Here is a 7,500-nt window from a genome sequence, read left to right as displayed (position 1 = left end):
GTCTGTCTGTCTCTCTCTCTCTCTCCTTGTATTTCTCTCTCTCTGTCTTTGTATCTCTCTCTCTCTCTCTCTGTATCACTCTCTCTCTCAGTCTCTCTCTCTTTCTCTCTGTATGTCTGTGTCTCTCTCGCTCTCTCTGTATCTCTCTCTCTCTGTATCTCTCTCTGTATCTCCCTCTGTCTGTCTGTCTGTCTGTATCTCCCTCTGTCTGTCTCTCTCTGTCTCTTTATCTCTCTCTCTCTCTCTCTCTCTGTCTCTCTCTTTCTCTCTGTATGTCTCTCTCTCTTGCTCTCTCTGTATCTCTCTCTCTGTATGTCTCTGTATCTCTCTCTGTCTGTCTGTCGGTCTCTCTCTCTGACTCTCTGTCTCTGTATCTCTCTCTGTATCTCTCTCTGTATCTCTGTATCTCTCTCTGTATCTCTCTCGCTCCCTCTCTCTGTATCATTCTGTGTATCTCACTGTCTTTCTCTGTATTTCTCATTGTTTCTCACTCTCTCTCTCTATCTCTCTCTATCGCTCTCTCTCTGTATCGCTCTCTCTCTCATATCTCTTGCTCTCTCTGTATCTTTCTCTCTCTCTGTATCTTTCTCTCTCTCTGTATCTTTCTCTCTCTCTGTATCTCTCGCTTTCTCTGTTTCTCTCGATCTCTCTCTCTGTATCTTTCTCGCTCTCTGTATCTTTCTCTCTGTATCTTTCTCTCTGTATCTCGCTCTCTGTATCTCGCTCTCTGTATCTCGGTCTCTGTATCTCGGTCTCTGCTCTCTCTCTCTGTATCTCTGTCTCTCTCTCTCGCTCTATATCTCTCTCGCTCTCTGTCTGTCTCTCTCTCTCTCTGTATTTCTCTCTCTCTGTATCACTCTCTCTCTGTGTCTCTCTCTCTGTATGTCTCTCTCTCTGTATGTCTCTCTCTCTGTATGTCTCTCTCTCTGTATGTCTCTCTCTGTATGTCTCTCGCTCTCTCTCTCGCTCTCTCTCTCTGTATCATTCTGTGCATCTCACTGTCTTTCTCTGTATTTCTCACTGTTTCTCGCACTCTCTGTATCTCTCTCTCTATACCTCTCTGTATCTCTCTGTCTGTCTGTCTCTCTGTATCTCTCTCTGTATCTCTCTCTGTATCTCTCTCTGTATCTCTCTCTGTATCTCTCTCTGTATCTCCCTCTGTATCTCTCTCTGTATCTCCCTCTGTCTGTCTGTCTCTGTCTCTGTCTCTGTCTCTCTCTCTCTCTCTCTCTCTCTGTATCACTCTCTCTCTCGGTCTCTCTGTATGACTGTCTCTCTTGCTCTCTCTGTATCTCTCTCTCTGTATCTCTCTGTATCTCTCTCTGTCTGTCTGTCGGTCTCTCTCTCTGTCTCTCTGTCTCTGTATCTCTCTCTGCATCTCTATCTCTATCTCTCTCTGTATCTCTGTATCTCTCTCGCTCTCTCTCTCTCTCTGTATCATTCTGTGTATCTCACTGTCTTTCTCTGTATTTCTCATTGTTTCTCACTCTCTCTATCTCTCTCTATCGCTCTCTCTCTGTATCTCTCTGTAACTCCCTCTGTTTGTCTGTCTGCCTCTCTCTCCCTGTATCTCTCTCTCTGTCTCTGTATCTCTCTCTCTCTCATATCTCTTGCTCTCTCTGTATCTCTCTGTCTCTCAGTATCTCTCTCTCTCTGTATCTCTCTCTCTCTGTATCTCTCTCTCTGTATCTCTCTCTCTGTATCTCTCTCTCTGTATCTCTTGCTCTCTCTGTATCTTTCTCTCTTTCTGTATCTTTCTCTCCTTCTGTATCTCTCTCTCTCTCTCTCTCTGTATCACTCTCTCTCGATCTCTCTTTCTGTATTTCTCTCTCACTGTATCTCTTGCTCTCTCTGTATCTTTCTCTCTCTGTATCTCTCTCTGTCTCTGTATCTCTCTCTTGATCTCTCTCTCTGTCTCTCTCGCTCTCTCTGTCTCTCTCGCTCTCTCTGTCTCTCTCGCTCTCTCTGTATCTCTCCGTATCTCTCTCTCTGTATCTCTCTGTAACTCCCTCTGTCTGTCTGTCTGTCTCTCTCTCTCTCCCCGTATCTCTCTCTCTGTCTCTGTATCTCTCTCTCTCTCGCTCTGTATGTCTCTCTCTCTTTCTCTCTGTATCTCTTGCTCTCTCTGTATCTCTCTCTCTCTCGCTCTGTATCTCTCTCTCTCTGTCTCTCTCTCTTTCTCTCTGTATCTCTTGCTCTCTCTGTATCTCTCTCTCTCTCTGTATCTCTCTCGCTCTCTGTATCTCTCGCTCTCTGTATCTCTCGCTCTCTGTATCTTTCTCTCTCTCTGTATCACTCTCTCTGTATCTCTCTCTTGATCTCTCTCTCTGTCTCTCTCGCTCTCTCTGTCTCTCTCGCTCTCTCTTTATCTCTCCGTATCTCTCTCTCTGTATCTCTCTGTAACTCCCTCTGTCTGTCTGTCTCTCTCTCTCTCCCCGTATCTCTCTCTCTGTCTCTGTATCTCTCTCTCTCTCTCGCTCTGTATCTCTTTCTCTCTGTCTCTCTCTCGCTCTCTCTGTATCTCTCGCTCTCTCTGTATCTCTCGCTCTCTCTGTATCTCTCGCTCTCTCTGAATCTCTCTCTCTCTGTATCTCTCTGTATCTCTCTCTCTGTATCTCTCTGTATCTCCCTCTCTGTCTGTCTCTCCCTCTCTCTCTCTCTCCCTGTCTCTCTCTCTCTCTCTCTTTCTCTCTCTGTCTTGGTATCTCTCTCTCTCTCTGTATCACTCTCTCTCTCAGTCTCTCTCTCTTTCTCTCTGTATGTCTGTGTCTCTCTCGCTCTCTCTGTCTATCTCACTCTATCTGTCACTCTCGCTCTCTGTGTATCTCTCTCTCTCTGTATCTCTCTGTCTCTCTCTCTCTGTTCTCTCTCTCTGTATCTCTCTCTGTATCTCTCTCTGTATCTCTCTCTGTATCTCTCTCTGTCTCTCTCTGTCTCTTTATCTCTCTCTCTCTGTCTCTCTCTGTATCACTCTCTCTCTCTCTCTCGGTCTCTCTCTTTCTCTCTGTATGTCTGTCTCTCTTGCTCTCTCTGTATCTCTCTCTCTGTATCTCTCTCTTGATCTCTCTCTCTGTCTCTCTCGCTCTCTCTGTCTCTCTCGCTCTCTCTTTATCTCTCCGTATCTCTCTCTCTGTATCTCTCTGTAACTCCCTCTGTCTGTCTGTCTGTCTCTCTCTCTCTCCCCGTATCTCTCTCTCTGTCTCTGTATCTCTCTCTCTCTCTCGCTCTGTATCTCTTTCTCTCTGTCTCTCTCTCGCTCTCTCTGTATCTCTCGCTTTCTCTGTATCTCTCGCTCTCTGTATCTCTCGCTCTCTGTATCTTTCTCTCTCTCTGTATCTCTCTCTCTCTGTATCTCTCTGTATCTCTTTCTCTGTATCTCTCTATCTCCCTCTCTGTCTGTCTGTCTCTCTCTCTCTCTCCTTGTATTTCTCTCTCTCTGTCTTTGTATCTCTCTCTCTCTCTCTCTCTCTGTATCACTCTCTCTCTCAGTCTCTCTCTCTTTCTCTCTGTATGTCTGTGTCTCTCTCGCTCTCTCTGTCTATCTCACTCTATCTGTCACTCTCGCTCTCTCTGTATCTCTCTCTCTCTGTATCTCTCTCTGTATCTCCCTCTGTCTGTCTGTCTGTCTGTATCTCCCTCTGTCTGTCTCTCTCTGTCTCTTTATCTCTCTCTCTCTCTCTCTCTCTGTCTCTCTCTTTCTCTCTGTATGTCTCTCTCTCTTGCTCTCTCTGTATCTCTCTCTCTGTATGTCTCTGTATCTCTCTCTGTCTGTCTGTCGGTCTCTCTCTCTGTCTCTCTGTCTCTGTATCTCTCTCTGTATCTCTCTCTGTATCTCTGTATCTCTCTCTGTATCTCTCTCGCTCCCTCTCTCTGTATCATTCTGTGTATCTCACTGTCTTTCTCTGTATTTCTCATTGTTTCTCACTCTCTCTCTCTATCTCTCTCTATCGCTCTCTCTCTGTATCGCTCTCTCTCTCATATCTCTTGCTCTCTCTGTATCTTTCTCTCTCTCTGTATCTTTCTCTCTCTCTGTATCTTTCTCTCTCTCTGTATCTCTCGCTTTCTCTGTTTCTCTCGATCTCTCTCTCTGTATCTTTCTCGCTCTCTGTATCTTTCTCTCTGTATCTCGCTCTCTGTATCTCGCTCTCTGTATCTCGGTCTCTGTATCTCGGTCTCTGCTCTCTCTCTCTGTATCTCTGTCTCTCTCTCTCGCTCTATATCTCTCTCGCTCTCTGTCTGTCTCTCTCTCTCTCTGTATCACTCTCTCTCTGTATCACTCTCTCTCTGTATCACTCTCTCTCTGTGTCTCTCTCTCTGTATGTCTCTCTCTCTGTATGTCTCTCTCTCTGTATGTCTCTCTCTGTATGTCTCTCGCTCTCTCTCTCGCTCTCTCTCTCTGTATCATTCTGTGCATCTCACTGTCTTTCTCTGTATTTCTCACTGTTTCTCGCACTCTCTGTATCTCTCTCTCTCTCTCTCTGTATCTCTGTCTCTCTGTATCTGTCTCTCTGTCTCTCTCTCGGTCTCTCTCTCCCTCTGTCTCTCTCTGTCTCTCTCTCTCTTTCTCTCTGTATCTCTCTCTGTCTCTCTCTATTTCTCTGTATATCTCTCTGTATCTGTCTCGCTCTCGCTCTCTGTATCTTTGTCTCTCTCTGTATCTCTGTCCCTCTCTCTGTATCTCTCTCTGTCTCTCTCTGTATCTCCCTCGCTCTCTCTCTCTGTATCTCTCTCTCTTTGTATCTCTCTCTCTGTATCTCTCTGTCTGTATCTCTCTCGCTCTGTATCTCTCTCTGTATATCTCTCTCGCTCTTTGTCTCTGTCTCTCTCTCTGTCTCTCTCTCTGTCTCTCTCTCTGTCTCTCTCTCTGTCTCTCTCTCTGTCTCTCTGTATCTCTTGCTCTCTCTGTACCTCTTGCTCTCTCTGTATCTCTCTGTATCTCTCACTCTCTCTCTGTCTCTGTATTTCTCTCTCTCAATATCTCTCTCTCTATCTCTATCCATATCTCTCTCTGTATCTCTGTATCTCTCTCTGTATCTCTCTCACTCTCTCTCTGTATCATTCTGTGTATCTCACTGTCTTTCTCTGCATTTCTCACTGTTTCTCGCTCCCTGTATCTCTCTTGCTCTCTCTCTCTGTATCTCCCTCTCTGTATCTCCCTCTCTCTGTATCTCTCTCTGTATCTCTCTCTGTATCTCTCTCTGTATCTCTCTCTGTATGTCTCTCTGTATGTATCTCAGTATCTCTCTCTCTCTCCCTCTCTGTCTCTCTCCCTCTCTGTCTCTCTCCCTCTCTGTCTCTCTCCCTCTCTGTCTCTCTCTCTCTGTATCTCTGTATCTCTTGTTCTCTCTGTACCTCTCGCTCTCTCTCTGTTTTTCTCTCTCTCTGTATCTCTTTCTTTGTATCTCTCTCTCTCCTTATCTCTCTCTCCGTATCTCTCTCTCTCTCTCTGTCTCTCTCTTCTCTCTCTCTGTCTCTCTCTCTGTCTCTCTCTCTGTCTCTCTCTCTGTCTCTCTCTCTGTCTCTCTCTCTCTGTCTCTCTGTATCTCTCTCTCTCTGAATCTCTCTCTGTTTCTCTGTATCTCTCTCTGTATCTCTCTGTCTCTCGCTCTCTCTCTGTATCTTTTTCTGTATCTCTCTCTCTCTCTGTATAGAACATAGAACATAGAAAAATACAGCGCAGTACAGGCCCTTCGGCCCTCGATGTTGCGCCGACCGAAGCCTACCTAACCTATACTAGCCCAATAACCTCCATATGCTTATCCAATGCCCGCTTAAATGACCATAAAGAGGGAGAGTCCATCACTGCTACTGGCAGGGCATTCCATGAACTCACAACCCGCTGAGTAAAGAATCTACCCCTAACATCTGTCCTATACCTACCTCCCCTTAATTTAAAGCTGTGTCCCCCTAGTAACAGCTAACTCCATACACAGAAAAAGGTTCTCACTGTCAACCCTATCTAAACCCCTAATCATCTTGTACACCTCTATCAAATCTCCCCTAAACCTTCTTTTCTCCAATGAGAAGAGCCCCAAGTGCCTCAGCCTTTCCTCATACGATCTTCCTACCATGCCAGGCAACATCCTGGTAAACCTCCTCTTCACCCATTCCAGTGCCTCCACATCCTTCCTATAGTATGGCGACCAAAACTGTACACAATACTCCAGATAAGGCCGCACCAGAGTCTTATACAACTGCAACATGACCTCAGGACTCCGGAACTCAATTCCTCTACCAATAAAGCCCAGTACACCATATGCCGCCTTCACAGCACTATTTACCTGGGTGGCAACTTTCAGAGATCTGTGTACATGGACACCAAGATCCCTCTGCTCATCCACACTACCAAGTAGCCTACCATTAGCCCAGTAATCCATCTTCTTGTTACTCCTACCAAAGTGAATGACTTCACACTTAGCTACATTGAACTCCATTTGCCACCTTTCTGCCCAGCTCTGCAACTTATCTATATCCCGCTATAACCTGCCACATCCTTCTTCGCTGTCCACCACTCCACCGACTTTCGTATCATCCACAAACTTGCTCACCCAGCCTTCAAGCCCCTCCTCCAGGTCATTTATAAAAATGACAAACAGCAATGGTCCCAAAACAGATCCTTGTGGAACACCGCTAGTAACGGCACTCCAAGATGAACCTATACCATCAACTACTACCCTCTGTCTCCTTCCAGCCAGCCAATTCCTAATCCAAACCTCTAATGCACCCTCAATGCCATACCTCTGTAATTTTTGCAGTAGCCTACCATGGGGTACCTTATCGAACGCCTTGCTAAAATCCATATACACCACATCTACTGCTTTACCCTCATCCACTTTCTTAGTCACCTTCTCAAAGAACTCAATAAGGTTTGTGAGGCACGACCTGCCCTTCACAAAACCATGCTGACTATCCTTGATCACATTATTCCTATCCAGATGTTCATAAATCCTATCCCTTACAATTCTCTCTAAGACTTTGCCCACAACAGAAGTGAGACTCACCGGCCTATAGTTACTAGGGCTGTCCCTACTCCCCTTCTTGAACAAGGGGACCACATTCGCTATCCTCCATTCTTCTGGCACTATTCCTGTAGACAACGACGACATAAAAATCAAGGCCAATGCTCCACTATCTCCTCCCTAGCTTCCCAGAGGATCCTAGGATAAATGCCATCAGGCCCAGGGGACTTATCTATTTTCACCCTTTCCAGTATTCCCCGGACCTCTTCCCTACATACCTCAAAGCCATCCATTCTAATCACTTGTGACTCAATATTCACATCAGCAACAGTGTCCTGTTCCTGAGTGAATACTGATGAAAAGTATTGATTTAGTGTCTCACCAATCTCCTCCGCCTCCACGCACAACTTCCCACTACTATCCTTGACTGGACCGATACCTACCCTAGTCATCGTTTTATTCCTGACATACCTATAGAAAGCCTTAGGGTTTTTCCTAATCCTACCAACCAAGGACTTTTCATGTCCCCTTCTCGCTGCTC

This window comes from Chiloscyllium punctatum, chromosome 48, assembly GCF_047496795.1.
Source record: "Chiloscyllium punctatum isolate Juve2018m chromosome 48, sChiPun1.3, whole genome shotgun sequence".
Classification (NCBI taxonomy): domain Eukaryota; kingdom Metazoa; phylum Chordata; class Chondrichthyes; order Orectolobiformes; family Hemiscylliidae; genus Chiloscyllium; species Chiloscyllium punctatum.
The sequence above is the reverse complement of the archived record's forward strand: the minus strand, read 5'-3'. Positions refer to the sequence as shown.